The sequence below is a fragment of the Choloepus didactylus genome, chromosome 6 (assembly GCF_015220235.1).
Source record: "Choloepus didactylus isolate mChoDid1 chromosome 6, mChoDid1.pri, whole genome shotgun sequence".
Taxonomy (NCBI): domain Eukaryota; kingdom Metazoa; phylum Chordata; class Mammalia; order Pilosa; family Megalonychidae; genus Choloepus; species Choloepus didactylus.
In genome coordinates, this window is record NC_051312.1 from 108,256,312 (window position 1) to 108,279,207 (window position 22,896).

Consider the following 22,896-nt stretch of genomic DNA (forward strand, 5'->3'; position numbering starts at 1 on the left):
GTTCGGTTACCATGACAACAGAACCCTTCATCTTAATATACATTGAATTTTCAATACTTACAGTTTAAGCATTTGATTTCCTCATGAGTTAACCAAAAAGCATGCAGTATTTTGCAAGCCTAATTAAAGAAATTGGCACCATGTGAAGATGGTGCTAGAATTCGGAGAAAAGAAGAAGGTTGCTTGTTAGAAATATACCCATGTCAGAATTGAGAGATGCCATGGCTTGGTTTAGGCAACACTGATGAATTGGACAAAACTGGAGCTGTTTTGCCTTATATTCCAGTTCCTTTAATTTTTCTCTGCTTTCTCTGTAGCTTCAAATGTACTAAGTTAGGAAATAACTACATGTCAGGATCTCTGCAGGTGCTAAAGGTAAAAAAGATGAGAAAGGATGTCCCCTTTTCTTCATAAATTAAAGAACTAGTGGGAAACCACTGGCTAAATTACCCATCTTGGGTCATAAATGCTTAAATAACTGTGCTGTGCAGTGACCTGTGGTTAACTCTGCCTGTCCTTTGGGGAGCTATGCTGGTGGTAGTGGTGGGGAACAGGCTCCCCAAAGGGGTTCACACCGTATTCTACCAGCAGGAAGATTCTTCACAATGTCTAGAAACAGCCATTTTGCTTTCTGGTTTGCTGGAAGTGAATACAGGAAACCATGGTCATTACTGATCAGTTACAAAACTAATACAAAATTTCAAATCACCTACAGTGAAGGTTCTTCATTAAGCTTCAACATATAATTGGCAAGTTTCTCTCAAGGCAAGTTTAATAAATGACCAAAGTTTTATTTTCACAATGCTGACATCATACTGAAGGCCTTAAGAGGGAAGAGAAATTTGATTTATGTCTCCATGCTGGTTGCAAATAATGTAGCAGTAGGTGGGGCTAGTTGTCAGCATGCAGTGTCACACACTTAATTTTGAAGTGTTTGGTCTTAGATGACCAAAGTTAAATACAAATGTTTGACATGATAACTATATTAACAGAGCAACAGAAAATAAAAATTATACCACCTCACTGCCCATTTCCTTGCACGCAAGGAACTTGTGAAATATGTTCATGGTGCGTGTCAGAGATGGCACAGGTACTGGCTTCCATGAAGTCCTTTCCTCCAAAACTCTCAGTAGGCTCCAAACTCCTAAACATGGCAGCAAGCTCAAGTAGAAAGAGCCCCGAGTCCTGCTGTATTCTAACCATGCGCCTCTGAACTGGGAATTTAACTTTACAGAGCTTCAGTGTTTTTATCTTTAAAATAGGGGATGACAATAACCACCACAAACCCACAGGAGACATTGCTTGCCTGTCTCCATAACGGGGGAAAAAGAGTTATATCAAATCCTGAGCAATTGATTTGTTTTCTCCTAATACAACCTGTAAATCTTGAAATAGATATTTTAACCTCTTACTCTAATGGGTTTGAGGTTGGGCCAAATTGTGGCAAGCTTCTAGTAAATGCCCTGCATCTTTGGCACACCTCTTTGTGTACTATGTAATGTATACTATTTTCAGTATCAATGACTAATATTTGTGGAGCATTTGCTGAATTTCAGGCACGATGCTAAGTGTTTAACATATATTCTTGGTTGTATTTCATATAGCAACCCTGTGATTAGGCTTGTGTACTCTGATATATAAAGTATACACATTTATACATACACAGACACTCACTCGTATACACACATACCCACTTTGCAAATAAGGAAATAGGGATCTTGAGCCTTTGAGTCATTAACTTAAGGTTCCCACACTATTGAAGCAAGAAGCTGCTGGCCTGCAATCCGATTCAGGTCTGTAGGCTCCAAAGCCTAAGCTCCCAACCACACAAGCATATTATTTCTATGCCTTTTGCTTTTTAAAAATTTTCATATCATTTGTTTCCCCTTTTCCCTGATTTTCTCATTTATTTATTATTTGTCCTGTCATATTCACATATATATCTTTTAGCTACTTCATATGTATTTTTTGAGGGATTGGGGAGAGTAAGGCAGGCTATAAATGAGTATATAACATATAAAACTAACCACAGGTGATGTAAGGATTACTTGAAGTAATGCAGATAAACCCAGCCCAGTGACTGGCACATTAATGCCATTCCTTTGGCTTCTCGTCCAGTCTGAGTTCATTCTACCTCTCAGGCAACACCATGAATTGATTTCAAATGATGTACCAGAAATCATGATCGTCATCATCATCATCATAATGCATTATGTATGATTCTGTAATTAGATGTCCTGAAATGAATCAAATTTTCATTTAAATACTATTTACATATTATAGCTTTCATACTCTCAATTAATTATGTAATTATAAAATATGTAAAGCCCTTCTAAAGACCTTGTTAAGGAATTTGTGGGTGGGGGTCGGGGTACAGTTCTCTTTTTGACAACATTTGCGTTTCTCTTCCTTTCCTAAGCCTCCTTTTCCTTAAGTCTCTAAGATGGGGATGGTAATAGTTACCTCACAGAGTCGTTGTCATAATTAGTATAAGGGCATATGCTAATTCCATATCTGGAACTTCTAAATGGAATCATTTAATAAATCACATGAATAAATATTATCTGCCTCTCTCTCCCTCTTCCTCTTTCCCTGAGAGCTTCTTTTTAAATTAAAAATATATATAAATGAGTTAATAGGCAGAAGGAGGAAGACTTTTCCTTCAGGACTGCTTTCAGATTTTTGAGGTTAGAAATGGAAGTTAGAATTTGGAATAAAAGAAGGATACTTAAAAGTATCAGAGATCTTGCCTTTCCAGGTTGTACTAAAATGTGCCATGCTTAGTTTGAGGTTTATATACTAATTACTTTAACCTAATAATGAGTTGTCATATAATGAATAGTAAATTAGAACTTTAAAAATGTGTTCTGATCTTAAGTCTCTTCTCAGCCAATGTAGGTAATTGCTTAGGCCTGGCACTTAATTCTGCAGCATATGCAAATCACGAGAGTAGTTTCTAAAGGAAGGCCTTCAGGTCCTTGAAGGTTGAGACTGAAGCAGCAGCAGCAGCAGCAGTCTCCTTGGAGGTGCCAGCTTTGCCACAGTGTACATCCACTTACTCTGGTGATTCGGGGGCTCCCTAAAGTTAACTCTTAGCGAATACTTAGTTACTTGGTTTGGTTTCAATTACTTGTTGATTTCACCTTTAGCATGACCTTGCCTGTGTCATTAAATAGCTTCTTGAGGTGGGGTTTTTGGGGGACATTTTTACAAACAGGTGGGTTATATCACAATAAATTTATAAATCTTTAGCCTAGGAGGAGAATTCGAATTTCTGTGTTATGGATCATGTGTTCATTCCCAAGCAGGATATATATATATGCTGTTCTTATTTCAGTAAGTACAGTCCACGAAACACATTTAAACCATTGGGACAATCAATTCAAATTCTAGCCTCTGTGATCTAATGCTAAAAATCGCAGATTTGGTCCAAGAACACTAAGTTTGCATACTCTGAGGAATACTGCCTCTGCCAATTGGCAGTAACTTGGAGGCAGAGGTTCCAGGCAGTGGAGCCCTTGTCACACACTGGAGGGAGAAAGATAGAAAGGACTATTCCATTTTTCCTGAACGTGGTCAAGAACAGCTTTCTTTGAAACAAAACAGAACTTCTTCCTCTAACTTAGATTTTGCTTTTCATAGCTACAAAAAGGGGAAAGAAGCAGTGTACTTGTTACACTGAAATTTTTAACTTAAGAAAGAAAAGCTGCTTTAGAAAAAAAATTAGTATCATGGCTATGAGATTCCTACAGGCAGGCTACCTGGGGCTCAACAAAGAAAGTCTCAGGGCATCAGAATGTTGGAAGATTCCCAGTCAGTTCCAGAGAAGAAAGCAGACCTATTTGTGATATATGAGTTTTGCTTGTATCATTTCCTTCAATTGTGTCTTGTGGGAAATTCAAGGGAAGAGGGATCAAAATAGAGAGGGCAGGGGAGAGAGAAAGAGAGAGAGAGAGAGAAAAAAAATCACTGACCTAGAGAATGTACACACTGAAAAAGTAAATCATTTACAGGTAATGTATTATATTAAAAAGAAGTCAGCAAATATTTATGGTACCCCTATATTATGTACCGTGTGTTGAAACACATAGTGTGTAAACTCTTTAAGTTTTGTGTTTAAAAAGTATATGTGGGCTAGTAAATTACTGACTCAAAGAAATATTGAAATAGTTCCCAGAAAATAGAAATTTGAGTATTAAATGCTGGATAAGCAAAAAAGAAAAAAATTGTATTTTTCCCAGCACTGACTGTAATAGTGTTCATGGGAATTACTTGATTCTCTTTATTAAGAGATTGTGAGTATGCTACATAATTTTAAAAAATTATAAAATGCATTAAGAATTGGGAGGTTTGAAGGTGGTTTGTTCATTCATCTATATCCAGTTAAGAAAGCACTGACTGATTTACCCTGCAGGTCACATTGTTATCATGACCATTTTACAAAACAAAAACCCCGTGAGTGTTCATGATCTATTCAAAGTTGCACATCTAAGAAGGGTGACCTGCGTCTTCAGACTGCAAACAAAGCACATGGGCTTTCCACCATGCCACATTGCCACAAAATTGTACTGAAAATATTTCCTATTTTGATAATGGACTGCAAATTTGAGTGAGATTATTATGCAGTGCTATCTTCCAACTGTGTTAGGTTTCAGAGAGCCTGGACAAAAAAGCACCCCTGTTTTACCAGTCTGCAGAACCTTAATCACAGAATCTTCCTTGGCCTCACTTTCCCTATTTATAAAATAAGGGGTAATAAAACCTTCCATCTCTCAGGGATGAGTGTTTTAGGGACACATTAGATCACTTAGAGAAGCTTTATGTTCTTTAGAAAAAAAGTACATGGCAGTGTAATATTTTTCTCCATCATCGTCTAATAGAGCATAAAAACCAATGCTGGGAAGGTAATTAAGTATGTGGTTTTGACAGAGGAGTTGAAAGGAATGAAAAACTGAAGAAAATGAAAATACTCAGTTATCTTGGTGACTGGAATGGTATTACCTTATAAGGACATTTCTGAGTCCATGGTTCACTAAGACAGTTCTTTATTAAAAACAAGATTACTATCTCCAGCTCCATTAATTGTGTTGTAAGCTAAAATCCAGATTAATCCAGGAGTAAAATTTATAACATGAAGTTCAGGGGTCTAGTCTTATTAAACTGCTATGTCAGGACCTTACAACAAATGAAATATTTGGAAAAGGTCAGGAATGGATCAGTGAAAATGATTCAAGAATTAGGAAACAGAATCTGTTAAGGAAAGGTTGGAGGGACAGAATAAAGTAGAAGATAAGGCTGAAGGATGGGAGAAACATGAGAGGCGGATGGTGACTGGAGGACAGAATGAAAAGAAATTGGTTTAAATTATGGCCATAGGATTATAGGTAGTGCCCAAGGGAGACCCTGCTGCTGCTGAGGGTTGTAAGCTACTGGAATGCACTATTGATTGGATTTATGGAATCTCTTTTTTTTTCTGGAAATATATTCAATAATAGGCCACTCTTCCATCTCAGCAAATTGCTGGAGGCTGTGGATAAAAGGGTTACAATCTATCATATATTGTGGTTATGCCCTAAGATAATTAAATTTGGGTACAGGGTACTTCAGTCTGTGAAGTCTATCACTGAAAGAGCTGCGGTATTGCAGGACCCCAATCAAACTCTACTAGGCATATTAATAAAGACCCATGTTCCACTTGAAAGGAAAAAAGACATACAAGTACTGTTTCCTATCACTGCAGAATTCTGAATAATTGAGGAGCTCCATCAGAAAAATTTTTCCATTATCAGCACCTGTTATGAGAAGGTATTGGAGGTGATAGGACTAACCATATTACATCACCTTATGAAACACCTTTGTACACAAATGGCAGAGTATTGGATGCCTTCTTTGAAAATTATCAAGAATAAATAAAAATCAGTAATTATATCATCTCTGAATATTTCAAGATAATTAATATGCTTTACACAAAGCAATAGTTAGGTAACCAAATAATTTGACATGGACCACAATATTACATAAATACAGCTATTCAGGATACATTTTATGCACAATAGCTACTTGGATTGCTTAAACTATATAAAGAAGTCTGGGTTGTAATCTTGTTTTTGTTATTTTATTAAGTTGGCATGGACAAAGATAAAAATATAAGCTTTTTGTTTAAGAAAAAGAAAGTCAGGGTGAATAATGATCCATATCTCTTAGTAAAGTTCTTACTTTTCACCTAACTCTGGTTTTTATTTTCTGGTGAACTCCAGAGCCTCCTTACTTAGATGCCTCAATATGTTCTGATCTCAATGCACTATCCAATACCTCGTTTTGTCCAGTGATAGGACCATAATTTTTAATGTTACCTGTGTTTGAAATGCTTTTCCCCTACCACTGGCTGTACCTATCAAAATCTTACCTATTCTGTAAAGTCTAGTTCAAATAACTTTTCTCCAATTCTCTCCTTTCCTCAATTTGGGAAGACAGTTTCCTGCCATGTACACACCTGTAGTACCTGCCTCATGCGCTCTTTTGTCACGTAACAGAATCTGGCTAATACTATAGTTCTCTCATCCTTAATCTTTCTCCTTTTGCAAAGAGCATTTTGAATGCATGGATGGCTTACTATCCCTGTCTTCTTTGCAAAGCCTGGAACATTATCTTGCACATATTGAGTGCTTATTAAATATCTGTTATATTGAATCGACTTCTGCCTCCTGCCTCTCATTTACCCACTGTCTTTCTCTAGAGTCCTGTTTTTCCTGCCTTCAAAGGGAAGGCCTTCTGGCCATTCCCCCTTTTCCCCTTTTACCATCCTGGTCTGACTTCCCTCGGTGATTTATGGCTGAATTCCTGCCCTGGATGCTTCATCTGCGCCTGCATGGCTTCCTTAGCCCGGTTGCCCTCACCTGCCAAGCTTTGGGAGCCCTATTAAAACCCCAGAGCTATAATTGAGCAGCTCAGGGAATTTTTCCAACCGTTGCCTCCATTCCATTGCATATTCTCATGTTTTCGGGGGTGTTCCTAATTTCTGACTTGTTTCCCCATTCTTGGGTTTGGCCTTTCTGGCTAATAACGTCATGCCATTACCCTAGCTGGACACCTCTTGCTTTGTTTTCCATTTCACTTCTGCAAGGTAACTGGCTCTTGGCTCTACTTTCCCTGCATTTGTTACAGACCAAATGTAAATTTGGCCATCACCCATCATCATCTAGTTTCCTGAGATCCTAGCAGAGGCACAGAGCTAGCTAGCCTCCTTGCAGGAAGAAGAAATATGGCTCTTATGTAGCTAGTAAGTCAGCTTCTTACTCTGGTACCCAAAACCCTCTATAACCTAGCCTCACCCTTTCTGGCCAAGCTTCTTTGCCATGTCCTGTCAAACAGTATCTCCTCACAGCCAAGGTGTTCTTGTTGACTCTTGAGGATGAGCATTCTCTCATCTAGAATACCCTCCTCCTTACTCTTATTTTATTTTTTCACAACAGTTCCTGTAGGACCTAATTCAAGGGTCTACTCTCTCTGTGATATTCAACAATTAAGGTACCTAATTTTCCCCTTCCTCACTCACACATAGCACTTTTGATTTTGGTTTTTATTGAATTGCCATCTTCTGATTATTCCAGGAATGGACATCTCATCTTACCAGTTAGTTTATAAGGTATACCAACAAATGTTGTACCCTGTAATATCCTAATAAATTATCCCCCCAACTATTTATTATTTGAAATTGAAATTTAACTGACCATCCTGTATTTTAATTTACTGGGTCTAGCAACACGTTACAGAACATACCTAAAGGTAGGTATTTATTACATCCTGTTTTTTATAACAAGGAAACTGAGGCTCAGAGACATTCATAATTGTCCCTGAACCAGATTTCGAATGAAATCTCTTGGTCCACAAAAGCCCATGTTCTCTAAGTACTATTCTGAGCTTAGTGGATGCGAAATAATGTCATAGTGTTTAAAGTGAAATAACACCTGCCAGGATAGCCTAAATTCCATTCTGACTAAAGGAGTGACTTGAATAACCTCTGGATCACCATCAGATCTTCTATTGCCAAGATAAAAGACCTACCCATTCAGTAAATGGAAAACACAGTACTCTAAATATTATTTTAACATAGAAATGATCCTTTACTGAGCATAAAAGCAAAATGTAGGCCTAAAACCTAGCTACTGTAGGTATTGTAGGACACAGTTAGATAAAGTATATTTTACATGATAAGGCATTTTTAAAATCTCTTTTCACAATTTCATGTTTCACTTAATGTACTTCCCTGTAAATATTGGTTTTCTTTATTAGATGGTTATTACAGCAAAATCACATTAGCATTTTGCAGAATATTTTTTTAAAACTACATCTCTTACAATTACATTAAATTAAATTTAATTTGGGCTCCCTTGCCTAAAAGAAATATCTTTGCATTTAGTGGCTCTAATTAGCATTACACAGACCTTTAGCATTAGGGAGGGGGCTTGGAATAGTCCTCTATTAGAGAAATTTTGTTCTCTAATTGTACAAGATAGTTCTCTCCTTTCTTTGCCTTTGCTTACTTTCTGTTGAGTGAAGGCAGGAATTTGGTGGAAAGATTTGCACTGGGCTGGACTAGGGAAACATATTTCAGGGAGGAAAACAGAGATCTGTAAGCTCAGATACAACTAGCCTAAGATGACATTCATCTGATGTGCTGTGTGCCTGCAGGATCCCTAACAAAACTGCAATGTGTAAATAATATAGGTTTTTTTGGCCTTCTTGCTTCCCATTCGAAGCATTTCCCCCACTTTTCACCCCTTCTCTGCCCCTCTCTTTGCTAACCACTCTACTAATGGCCTGTGGTGTAGAAAGTTTCCTTGTTGGTCCAGTCCTGCCTCTAAAGCTCTGAAGAGACCTCACATACTGTCCAACCCCAGCCCACACCCCCAATACCACTGCTATCAGCCATATCTGGAGCTAAAGTTCTTTTTAAAGCAATTTGACTAAGGTTTGAATTATTCCCAGGGAGTTTAGCATCTGAAAATGCTTGATTCTTTTTTTTTTTAATTGGAAAGAATTTTAGAAGTGAGGCTACCTGACTCTATTTGTCTACAGAATGTGGTTTAGAACAGCATATTGAAAACCAAAGAGACAATAGATGAAGTTTTTTAATTACGGAGGCATCCAGCTTCCACAGCTTTGATTAAGTTCTTATTGGTCCTAAGCAAGAAACATGCAATTTATTGTGGCAAGGCAAAGATTGCCCTGAGAGCTGGGTTTGAATTCTAACTCTGCCTCTTGCTGTCTGGGGAAACTTGGACAAGTTTCTTAAACTCTTTGATTCTCCCTATCCCTATCTAAATAATTGGTAAAAAAATGTGGCTGCCTTTCTGTGTTTCCGGAAGATTAAAGGAAATAATATGACTTGGGTAGTTTTGAAGCTCCATAAATAACTACTATTATTGTTATATTTATCATATGGTCTGGGGGATGGTTGAGACCAGGTGAGCCAGTCACCAAATCACAAATCAGCCGTTTACCCTAGCTTCATAAGCTACCTTCCATATTAACAACATTGTTGATCTTAGTGGTGGTCCTTGGATTGTGCAAAGACCCATTCTTTTCATTTCAAGTATATTAAAAAATTTAATTTAACTGTGATTCATGTAGTTTCAGAAGTGTACAGGAAGCTGTTTTGCCACTTGACATTTAGCTAAGTCTTGCATCAGAAAGTCTCTTAAACACATCTGGGGCTTTTTTATTCTTTTTCTTTTTCTTTTTCTTTTTCTTTTTCTTTTTTTTTTTTTTTTTTTGCCTTAGCATGTTTTTTTGTCCCAGTGCCCTTTAAACCTGTTTGTGCAACCAGTGGTGAAAGCGTATGCTGGGCTAGCATTTCACTTTGTGGCCACATTAATGCCATGTGTTTATGAAACTGTTTTATCTAGGAACACGAACTAGAGGTCGAAACAGGAGTCCTCAACAAACTATTGCCAGAACGGTGGTGGTAGAAAGGAAAGTATTACAATTGAGCGGGGGAATGCATATATTTTAAATCTTTGAAAGTCTGTGATCCTCACAGAGGTGTGTGATAACTATTTATAAATTATAATATTTATTTAGGGACCACTTCATTCTCTACATATGCAGAGGAAATGTTTCCATAGATTGAAAAAAATGCAAAAAAAAGAGAACACTGATTGGGAAATTAAGTCATTATCTCAGCTGGAAGACAGTATTTTGCCTTGAGCTGTATTTTGAATAGCCTGTGGAATTTACTTAGATTATTTGAGCTGGAGATTTGTAATTTAAAATGATATCCTATTTATGTAGAGGCTTTCATCTTAGGAATGCTAACTGCTGAACAAATACCTTATTTATCATTTAGTGGGAAGAAAAAATGTAAAAATGATTATAGCAGTCCCTGAAAATGAAGTTATTAGGAGAGTAATTAATATTTGCAAATTCTTGACATGTAACCCAGATTCTCTGCTACTGATATAGATATTCAGCAGAAATGGGGGATTAGGGAACAGGAATAAGTAAGTGTTAAATATGATGAGTTTCATTTTCCATGTCTCAAATATTTAATTTTGCACTGTCTTTCCATAGTTTGCATCATCAGTGTTTTTGCTGTAACATAAAAAGATTGGTTGAACTCATTCATGTCTTAAAATGGCTCTCTCAGCAGTGGCATCTTTTATAGTACTATCTGAAGGTGTGAAATTATAAATTTCTGTAAGTAAGTAATAAAACACTTAACATTGGCTTATTCTTATGGTTGGTGTTCTAAATGCTTTACAAATATAAATACCCGAATCCTCACAGCGATTTTGTAAAATATCTTTGCTAATCTCTGTTAGAACATGTGCCATTGTGATACATGATTTGATCCCTGGCTAGCCCAAGAAAGCCTATTGGAGCAAAAAATGATAACCAAGTATGGTAGGTTTCTGTTAGAAAGTGTTGGTTCAGTCATGTGTGTTCCCACTTCCAGGTGGGGCTGTCATAAATACACCATCCTCACTCTACATTTTAAACAGAGGTGCAGAGAGATAAAGTAAATTGCCTAAATTTTCACACTAATAAGTAGCAGATTCAAGATCCAAAACCATCCAGTTTCATTTAAGAGCCCATGCTCTTAGCTGTTACTCTTTGCTATTTCTTTTCTTTCTCATTAAAAAAAAATGCCATACAATTGCTACAAAAAATTGATCACCTCCCTTCTTTCCTCCCTCCTTCCCTGCCCTCCTCCCTCCTTTCATGCCTCCCTTCTTTTCTTCCTCCCTTCTTACCTGTATCACCCAAAAATAAGCAAGCTCAAGTGAAGGAGGGGTTGGCTGGCACGGTTGAGCACCCTCAAGGAAGGTTCCTGAGCAGGACAGCCCATGGAGGTCAGAACTGAAAAGAGGAAAGCGCTGAGCAGAGTGGTGGCTGGTGGTGCTGTCAGGAGCTTAGTACCATCCTGGGCCATTGAGCATTTAAGTAAGTGGATAATGGAAGCCAGGTTTCTTACTGTTAGAGGAGACACATGTTTCAAATAGGAATGGGGGGAGGCTAGAATGACTGCTTTGATAATAGATTGGAATTAGAGGCATTGGAATGTTTTTAGCATATATAGTTAGCTATAGAAATAAATATAGATGTAAGGTATGCATGTGTGTACATGTATGTATCTCTACGCACTCATAAATTTTTAGCTCTGTCCAGTGAGAAGAACTGAGGGTAGTGACTCCTTAGTAGCAATGGGCACACCTGGAGCCCACCTTTAACACCTAAGGGGATAAACAACAAGTTCGATGCCTTGAAGGATGATGGCAGTGGGGACCATGATCAGAATGAAGAAAACAGCACACAGAAAGATGGTGAGAAGGAAAAAATGGAACAAGACAAGAGTCAGAGCAGCTGCAGCAAGAGGAAGGCTCTTGTCTCAGGACCAGCAGAGCATCCTCTGCAGTACAACTACACTTTCTGGTACTCCAGGAGGACCCCCGGCCATCCCACCAGCTCACAGATCTATAAACAGAATACAAGCAGATCGGCACCCTTGCCTCTGTGGAGTAGTTCTGGAGGTTTTACTGCCACATAGTGTGTCCTGGGGACCTGATAGGGCACAGTGACTTCCATCTCTTCTAAGAAGGCATTAAGCCCACGTGGGAAGATGATGCAAATAAAATTGGTGGCAAGTGGCTTATTCACCTGAGGAAGGGCTTGGCATCCCATTGCTGGGAGAATCTCATCCTGGCCATGTTGGAGGAGCAGTTCATGATTGGAGAGGAGATTTGTGGGGCTGTGGTCTGTTTCTGGTTTCAGAAGGACATTATTTCAATAAGGAGTAAGACTGCCGTCAACCAAGCAACCACAGATCAAATCTGGGACATGCTTCGGTGACTGCTTAACCTACCTCCCAACGCCATTATGGAATACAAAACCCACACCAGCCGCATCAAGGACAATTCAAGTTTCAGAAACACAAAAATCACATTGTGAAAGTACACAAGCTGGCAGTAATCCTTTTCTGTATGTGGGTGTGTATGTGTCCACAGTGGTTGGGAGGTCTCCAGTGGGCCGTCCATCTGCTCACTGTAGGGACATCCCTGAGCCATGGGCTCCCCTTTTGACTCATTCCTGGAGGATAGAGTCCGCTAGACACCCTCCAGCATCGCTGACTTTATAAAGCCGAAAAATGGAAACTGTGACTTTGTAATAGACAAACTGATTTTTAATGGGGTTCTGTGGGGGGAGTTCAGCCTTTCATTTTGCTGTGTGCTGCCCTGATGCCTCGTAGGCATTCTTGTGTTCTTCTCACACTGTATAGAGGGTGTGGTGCCCGTGTGTCTATGCCACAGCTGTTGACTGAGAGTTATCAGTATTATGAATGCCTGTGCCTCCCGGAAAAGCTTTTTGTTGGAGAGTCCCACAGTAGCTGTAAATGCTCTCTTCTAGCTCTGCCATTAAATTATTGGGACATTTTGTTTATTTCTCTCCCCTCTTCCCCCAACCTCACCACTTTCTTGAAATGTGTCACTGATGTGATGAGTGTCCAGTATTTTGTATAGTCCCCTTCCTTAGACCTTCCCGTCTTCCCTCCAGTGGGAGTCTCACTTTCCTTCTTAGACACTGCTGCACTTAGAATTTTAATCCGATGGGCCACACTAGTTTCACTGAGGCAGCTTAGAAGGTATGCCTTGGTAAATTAAACTGGACCAGAATCCAGTTTGATTAAGAGCTGAATTATATGTTTGAAGTGCAGGATTTGAAGCTGAGAGTAGTGACTGAAATCATTTTCCCACGTGAGCAGAGCCTGGGTATCAGCCCTGTTTCTGTGGGCCCTTGCAGTCCTCTCATTGAGGAAGGGAAGCAAATGAGCTGTTCAAAGTTGGTTGTTGCCAGATATTAACATTTCATTTGGAAAATTCTATGATCCTGAAACTGGGACATCTGAAGAAAAGGTGACCTTGATGAATGGATTTATTTGCATGGTTCTGCCTGTCGCAGTGGTTAGAAAAACCTATGGTGAGTCCTCATCACCCAGTGTCTGTTGAGGTCTAATGTCCAGAGAGATACCTCTTGAAAGCTAGACAGGCATGCCTGAAGAAGGACCAGTCACTCATCAGAGAAGCTGGGTGGTCTGATTCCAGAAGGACTGAAGGCAGAGAGGTCAAAGGAACATCTAGGATATAAGTAAGGAGTGCGAGTCCTACAGCAGCCTCCCAGTAGCACTACTTTACTTGGCTCTTGGGAGCAAAGACTGCAGTACTTAAAATTAAAGCCTCTCTTAAAACATATCCTTGACGACTAAGGGGTCCTTAGCCTCCTGGTCTCAGAGAAATCATATGGGGGTAACAGGCTGTTCCTTAATGTATTTATGTTACTCTCCCTACTTTTCAATTCCTGAACACCCTCTAGCTTCTCCTGTTTGGGGATGTTTTTTTCCTAAAAGAACAGGGGAGTACAGTGGCCAAAAGGGAGGTGATTTCATTCCAGGTGAAGTTAGATCTGACAAAAATATCTAGCTGTGATTTAAACTCCAGGAATATGAAGAATGAATTCTGCTGTCCAGACAGTTGTGTAAGGCCCAGGCAAATATAGGAGCAACATTGGCTAAAATGAGGAACAAAGGCTGTCTTCTGAGAGTTGTTTAGACCCCATGAAAGTCTTCACTTTTGTCTAAACTCAGATTTGCTGTGAAAATTCCAAAGAGAGCAGACGTTTGGATTTGCCCTCCTTTGGGCATCTACCTATTTGTGTGTGTGTGTGTGTGTGCGCACGTGTGTGCACACACACCTATGTGTATAATGTGTTCGTGGGTGAGGGTTTTGTCAGGATGAGTGGCTAGGTGTGTTGTCATATTTTTGCTTGTTGTTTCATTTGCTCACATTTTTGTATCTATTGTGTTTTCTAGAGCTTCTCATGTTTTGGCTTTTTCCAATTGCCATATTTGAAGGTTATCTTTTCCCATCAAAAATCTGCTGAACTTATGCTGGTTAGAATGAGGAGTCATCCCTGTCAGGCAGCATCTCAGCCCCAGTGCTCTCCCAGATGGTCTGCCTAACAACTTCTGATAGAGAGTGATAGTTTATCCAAATCACCCATTTTCCCCAAACTACCTTGGGAGGTCTTCTCATTTATTTGAACTCCATTGGCCTCTGATTTGCTGAGATGAGACACTGTTGTGGTTATGATATGTCTGCTCTAGACACACCAGGGGAAGAAAGGTTGGCCAGGGCCAACCTCATAAACAAATTAGATTGCTGCTTGAAGTGGGGGTCATTCTCCACTGTGCACAGTTGGGGCTGTTTTCCCATGATCCCTTTGCTGGGTTTTCTGTTTAAAATGCACCCCTACTCCTCTCCAGTGCTCTTCTCTTTTTATCCTTTTTTTTCGTGTGTGTGACACTGGCAGTGGTAATAATTTTCCACCTAGAGAAAAGCTTGTGGTCCACAGTGCTCTAAGAATGTATTTCCAAGTATTTGCCAGTGGTGAAGGAGCAGAGGCTGTGACAAGAGGGGTTTAGTGTTGCACTTTCAAAGCAATTGTCTACTGCAGTAATAAATGGAAAATATCAGCAAAAATAAATAAGTAAATAAATAAGGTCATGAAGGTCATGGAAAGACTGAAGAAAGTTTTCCTGATTGAAGAGGACTAAAGAGGGGGGTAACCACTAGCTGTCATGTGTGGTTCAGGATTGGATCCTTTTACACTTGTAATTTTTATTATTTACATTCATTATTGTAAATGAGAATTATTATTATAATAAGGACATTATTAGGACAACTAGTCAAATTTGAATGGAGTCTCTCAGTGAAGGGTATATGGGAATTCTTTGTACTCTTCTTGCAACTTTCCTAGAAATTTGAAATCATTTCAAAATAAAAATTGAAAGAATGTAAAAAGAAAATAATAATAATGGCCAGGATAATAGTTTTTTTGTTACCCTCTAGTTCTTTTTGTCAGTAAATTTAAAATTTTGGAATTTTACCAAATCCCTAGAATCAGGTATTATTAAACTCTACTAATCATGGATTAAAATGAGTCTCTGTTAATTGCAAATAATGAGTCTGAAATGGTAATATTTTTATGCTCTTTCCTTGGGGAACATACTTTGATTCAATGAAATACCATGCTTTTAAGAAATGGGCTACATTTCAGCAAGCTCTTTCCCTGAATTGCTTTTGTAAAGTCACATTTCTGAATGGAATTAACTGGAGAGTTTTTTTGTTGTTGTTCTTTTTAAATTTTTGTTGTAACATATGCAACATAAAATTTCCCATTTTTAACTACTTTCATGTATACAACTTAATGATATTAATTACATCGACATGTTATGCCACCGTCATCACCATCTGTTACCAGAACTGTTTCATCACCCTAAACAGCAGAAACTCTGTACCCATTAAGCATGAATAACTGGAGAGTTTTTAAGAGTCTAAGTTCCAGGTAATTAAGGGAAAGGTGCTATCTTCACCTTGTAATAATTTCAAATGTAAGAGGCAGTGCAGGTAAGAAACATACAAAGCTACATGAAAGATTTCTTGTTCCGACACATTTGCCTGGAACGGTAGCTATGAGAATCTTCTTCTAACTGATTTTCTTCTTGTTTCCCTTACTTTCTTTCTTCCAGATATGGGCAGATATTAACATTATTAACATTATTGAATAATTACTCTAAGGATTTTACATTTTATGTTAAATCAGGCCCACTTTTATAATCCCCTTAAATTCAAATGAATTCAATGATTTCTATTTAGGATCCTCAAGACAGGGAACTTGCTTTGCAGAAAGTGGAATATTTAATCAACTAAGTTGGTTATTAGCATAATTTCATTACATTGAATTCCATGTGTCACCTTTTCTGTTTCAGATAGCCAGGGTGGTGCTGTTTTTAGTTTTTACTATTATTTTAAAGTGCCATGTCAAGTACCCTATAAACTAGTTTGCTCTTATTTTCCCCTTTAAATAAATTCCCAGAAATAGACTTACATGTCAGAGGAATGTGCATTTTTTGGATTTTTGATAAATGTTAACAAATTAGTTGTGGTCACACAAATGAAAACACCCCTAACCCATTTTAGCTATCTAAGTTATTTTTAATATTAAAAATATTAGCGTGACATATTTAACTTACCAGAATAAATCCTTGATTTTGAATATTCAGTTGTGTTCTTAGAATGGTGAGAGTCTGTTGACCCAGGGCCATTCCTTGGTACTTGAGAACATAGAACTTCTTATCCCCGAGATGGTTTCAGAAAAGATGGGATTTTAAGCTCTGGCCCCTGAAGAGAATACTGGAGGGCTAATGTGGAATGCAAACCTCCTCCCTAAGAGATATTTTTGCCAATTGCCCTTCTTTGGCTTTTTTTAGAGATAGGTCTTAAAAAGGAGACAAACCCACCTACCCACCCCTTTCCATTTTCACTCTTCTCTTACCTGACCTTTCCTAAAGCTAAATCTCAACAAGGAACAAACTTGCTCATTTTTCACAGTAGTGGAATTGAAACGAGGTTAGCCATCAGCACTGAATGATAACCCTTAATGTACTCATTCTGTCTAAAGGAGTGAATTAAATAACCTCTAGATCACCTTCAGATCTTCTATTTCCAAGATAAAAGACCTTTTCCGTAAGTGGAAAACACAGTACTCCAAATATTATTTTAACATAGAAATGAACCTTTACTGAGCATAAAAACAACACTTAGGCCCCAAACTTAGCCACTGTAGGTACTGTAGGAAGCAGACTTTACTCAAACTCTATTGTAAAATTCTTCATTAGTTCTCTGCGTCTCAAGACTAACCCTCCAGGATTTTAGGCAGTCAGCCTCCCATTTTGCTTCACCTTCAAGAGGCTGACCATATGGGTCTAAGAATTTCCAAGTTCTGACCTTTCCTGATAGGATTTTGCTCGAGACTCAGAGACCTTGGATATTTTCAATAATGCTGTCTCTTTTTTCACCACTTACCTTGAATCAGTCTTTAGAACAACAGTGTTCCCAGTGATAGCTTCTGTTGCTGTATGTTTTTGATGTCATTTTGGTGTGACTCACAGATTTTTTCATTTGTTCTTCGGAATAAGGCAGAGATGAGATTTGTTTTTTGTTTTTTGTTTTTTGTTTTTTTCCAGTAACTTTCTAGCATGGTATATCCATTAAGTCCAGTTACACATGCAACAGAATACACTATTGTTATTGGCAGTGACCTCATTGATTAATTGCAGGCTGACTCTCTTGACAACTTCCTACTGATTTTACTTCCTGAGTGATTAGTTCCAACACTGCCTGTGTAGTTGGAGTAAAGGAGGTTTACAATAATAGTCCTTCTCTGGAGCACTTTCTGCTCTACTGGCATAAATTAACAAAACACTCCAGAGGAAAATAGGTAATTTGTTCTGTCGTAGATGAAAAAGGCTGAAAGACTTGTTCCAGAACATTTGGCAAGTCACAGGGACCCATGAGATAGCATGAGAAAGAAATCAGCCATTTTTCTTTTAGATATCAGCCAGAGGAGTTTGGATGGAATGAGGAGGTAGACAAAGATCCACAGAAGAGCAAATAAATATTCTTCACATTGCCCACAAACTGTAGTCATCACGGTCTGGTCCTCATTCTGAATCTAAATGGAAAGGTGAAGTTCAGCCTCTCTCCAATGGTTTTGAGGAAGATTTATATTAGGGACTTGATGAATTCTATTAATTAGGATAAAAATTAAGCTGTCATGTAAGAGACACTTCCAAAATATACTGGCATAAAAAAGACAGAAAATTTATTTCTTTGTAACATAGCAGGTCTGATGTGACCAAGGTTGATGGGGTAGTTATGATCTATGTATTCAATCAGGGAATAACATTTTTCCATCTGTGTCCTCACCATCTCCTTGACTGTTATCTGCATCTCCATTGTTGAATTTGGAGCACAAGCACACTCATGCTCCAGCTCATGGGAAAGGGAAAGAAAGTAGGTGTGGGGCATGTGGCTTGAAGTTCGTGCCTTGGAGATGATCTGGAAGTTCTATTCCATTGGCCTGAATTTTCCATATCTCTGTAAGGAGTCTGAGAAACGAATGTAGTTTCCAGCTGGGTAGCCATGATTTCCCATTACTGTGAAAGAAGAGAAAAGCAGGTATTGATAGATAAGTGCAGCCTCCACCACAGATTCATTTGCTATGCACTTCTCTATTATTGAAAGTTTTGCCAAAAACTTGTAAGCTCTCAATATACATTCGTTGAATGAATTGATTCAGAAATGAAGATGTATGGCAAGTTCTAGTCTACAGATACCAAGTTATGACCCTCTCTGCATGTGTAAACACATACCATGTAGGCACAGTTTTTTCCTTCTAATTTAATCCTGCTTGCTGGAACTTAAATTTGTTCACTTGTTCAGTAAAATGTATACAACATATTTGCTTTACTTGGCCAAGCTTTTCTTCTTCAATGAGTTTTGATATGCTCTCTCTCTCTTTCTGGCCACATAATCAGCAGTCCTTCCCCTCAGATCTTTATAACAGAGATGTGACATGTATAACTGAGACCTAATTCAGGCTATTCGTATTGTAAGGCTACCGTCTGTTTCTATACCAAACACCGTTTTTCTTAAAAGGATGTTTAAATATAGGAAATCAATCTTGTACCAACAGCAGGCATATTGAACACTAGCCTCCTACATCAGACCAATGTAAATGTATGTCTACATGCTCCTCTTTAGCCTGAATGGCCTAAATTAGATTGCAGTAGATATTTAAGTTGAGACAAACTTCTCTTCCTATAGAACTTCATCTTTTTTCTCACTGTTTTCTTTTGGTATCATTTAATATTTTAACAAATATTCTTCAGGCAGCTTCTATGATTCAAGTTCTGTATATGATTCATATGCATAGTAGGTGAAGGCTGACACTTAGAGAATTTATTTTAGTCCAGAGAACGTACTCATAAGTGGTATAATTGAAGTATAAACTATATAGGGAGTAAGGGGGAGGGACAGAGGAATGGAAAATGAGAAGGTCTCGCAAAGGTTTCTTGAAAGAAGATTTGAACTTGGCGTTTAAACATAAGTAAGACTTAGATGGGCACATATTTTAAGAAGAACATTCCAGGCAGAGAAGATCTCAGAGTCAGAGACGGAGAAATTTGGAAAGGGAGTAGTACATTGATGTTTTTGGAGTGAGGCGGAGGTAGGGGAGAAAAACTGTATGAGTAGGTAAAGACCAAATGGTGCATGGATTAAAAACAAACAAACAAAAAAATACCAAAGAAGTTATGCAGTAGGAAGTTATCAGGCTCACAAAAATACAGTTTCTCACCATAAAATCGAACTCAAATTTTAATTAGTTTTCACTGCTTCTGTCATACCCTAAAATTAGCTGGTTGTATATAAAAAGGTTAAAGAAAGGAGCTCTCAAAAATCTTATTCATAGAATATTCTTCTGTGTTTTACTTTTATCTCCTAGTTTGATCAGATGCAAGTGCTTCAATAAGCAAGAGCTTACTGATACTCGCTATGTGCCGTCCCTGTGTGCTGAATTAGAGGTACAAAAACGAAGGAGATAAATGTAACAGACATCTGTTGTTTTTGCCTACATCCTTCCCCTCATCTTTCGGTAACATCCCCTCCCTCTACTGAGAGTACGTGGTCAGATGACCTAGGATTTTGTCACAGAGCCTAAGCTGTACTAAGTTAGCTACAAGGGGGGAGTGGGGTAAAAATTGGAAAGGAATCAGCACAAACCTGTTTCCAATACTGGACAGAAAATTCAAGCACTAGGCCTATCTAGGTTGAGTTTTATGTCTTCTAAGTCAAGTACAAAAGAGGGAAAGCTAATGGCCTGGTGTGATTTATATTGAACTTTCCAAAATCCCAAGTCAAATGCATTTGAAAGAATTCTATTGTCAAGCCAAATGTAAGTACTTATTATGGCCTTCTGACTTTGCAAAGGTAGCTATATTGACCTCATATACTCTTAGACTGAAGTTTAGCATCTCATATCTCTGAAATAAGAGTCAAAATAGCTTCTGATTCCTAAAGGGCCCCTAGGCTTGCCAAAAATGGGCTTCTGCTTTGGGTTGGTTTCCACAGCACGGGCAGGCCTTACATGTGTGGAGGGCGATGAGAATTGAACTTTCTGGGAAAGGTGATTTGGGAAGTATTCAGGAACACAGTGGAATATATTCATGTATTTCTCTTAATCCAGAGATTTGTATTAGTTTAATATAAACAACCACATCTGCAACAACAGACACATAACAAATAGGACTTTCAGTGTTTAAGTATATCACTCTTAATCTCCTTATTTCTCCTATAATGTTATCTTTTCAGAAAGTTTTTACTGCTAATGCAGTTTCACTATTGCAAGACTAGTAGGAATATTAAGTCAATTTTTGCTAAGTATAAGCATACCAGCTGTTTTACAAAGCTTAAAACAGGGGCTTAAAATATTTTTGCTCAAAAGGCATAGAATTTTATCATTTTAGCTGCAAGCAGAATAACAAGCATCCAGCATCTACGCATGAATTGTTGCAAAGGAAAATGAACATTTTCTGTATCCATTTCTTTGGACCTGTCTTGTGTCAGCAGTAGTTAAATTTGAACAGTGGACTTTCCAGTTGTTTATTCATTATGCATTCTTAGGCTTTGGGGTGACAGTAAATAAGACATGGTTTCTAACCTCAAGTGCTTCTTAGCCTTGGGTCTGAGGAGCATCTGTCATTTTAAACTAATCTAGTCACTCTTTTGTAGATAACAATGTTGCCCAACAGTAGATCACAAATCTTCTAATTTGTTTTTTTTAAATTCAATTTTATTGAGATATATTCACATACCATGCAGTCATACAAAGCGTACATTCAGTTGTTCACAGTACTGTTATATAGCTGTGCGTTCATCACCAAACACCAAAATTAATTTTTGAACATTTTATTTAGCCATTCAGCAAATATGGAGCTTGGAGAGAGTGAAAGTCCCTGGGCTAAGGTGCACCAGGCTGGGAGTATTTCCTTTACAGTCAGTGACAGATAAACAGCTATCTAGTGTCTGCCATCAGCTAAAAATCAGAAGCACTTTGTATCTTCCTCATTTTAGAAAGATGAATAAGAAAGCTAATGTTCTATAACATAGACCCTGTTGCAAGATGTAGCACCCTTTGTCTCAAGGCTTCACCTAAAATAAATCCCAAGATTATGAACAGGTTCTCTGTAAAATTTCTTTGCTATCTCTATTAGAACATGCCATTATGATAAATGATTGGATCCCTGGCTAGCCCAGGAAAATCTACTGGAGCAAAACATGGTAACCAGGTATGGTAGGTTTTTGTTAGAAAGCGTTGGTACAGTGGTGTGTTCCCAATTCCAGGTGGGGCTGTCATAAACACACCATCCCACTCTACATTGCACCCACACCCTTAACCGAAACAGGAAGAGCAGAGGCTTCTTGCCGCCGCCCTCTGTCCACCCATTGATAAGCAGTAGCATGTGGCATGGTGAGGGTGAGAGGCCCAACACCAGAACCAGAAAAAACCTAGAATAAGGGTTCGAAGAGCTGGGGTGGGGGTGTCCTGCAGGAATTTTTGAATACCAATCATTTCATTCACATATCTGCATAAGAGAATGATTTGATTTAGTCTTCCTTGTTCCCCATATGTTCAATATTGTGCAACAAAGACCTTTTTTGACCTTAGAGGATAGAAATAAGGATTCTGTGTATTAATTCCCCTAGACCTTTAGTCATCCATGTATTCTTCAGTCTTTTATTGAACACAGCTCTTCAATACCTAGGGTATTGACACTGTGCTGGGCATGGAGAATCAATGGCCAACAGGATATTTAGTCTCTGAACTCCCAGCACTTAGGGTCTGTAGGTATTTATGGATTATTCATGAGTCAGAGCCCCTTAGTCAAAAGACTGACTACACATCAGTTTTTGCAACTGTAAAATCTAGCCTCCCCCTTCCCCACTGTTGATATTGGCTGCCACAATCACAGTCTGCTTCAGAATGCTTTCTGTTTGGTACTGTGAGGTGAACTGATTAGAGAAAAATACATAGGGTTAGCTTAAAATAAAATATAGTGTTAGAAAAAGCATGGATATTAAAGGGTTCATTCACATATCCTATTCTATCCGCATTAGGAAGAATAAGAGTCATCTTGATGTCTTTATTATACTCCACATAAACCATTGCGCACTCTATTTTTCACTCCCTACTTTTCCTTTGGAAAGAATGATGGCATATGATGGGGGTGTGACCATCTTGGGTGAATCTGACTCGATACCACGTGAGTTCACAAGAAGGTGGTGGGTGGTGTCCCTCATGATGCAAGTGTTGAGCAGCCAGTGTGCCCCTCAGGGCTCCCCACTCCCCAGCCTGTGTGTCTCTTGGCTTCACCTTAGATTGCATTTCTGAGAAGGCTGAAATCTCTTGAATTGCGTACAGGGATGTGGGCAACTGAAC

General features: G+C 38.5%; 1 protein-coding gene and 1 pseudogene across 2 annotated transcripts in view; both read left to right on the plus strand.

Annotated features, from left to right (window-relative positions):
* Nucleotides 1-12,450, plus strand: part of LOC119535873 — a 36,531-nt pseudogene extending 24,081 nt beyond the window's left edge.
* Nucleotides 1-22,896, plus strand: part of FAT3 (FAT atypical cadherin 3) — a 652,719-nt gene that overhangs the window by 331,881 nt on the left and 297,942 nt on the right. The gene's annotated exons all lie outside the window — the stretch shown is intronic.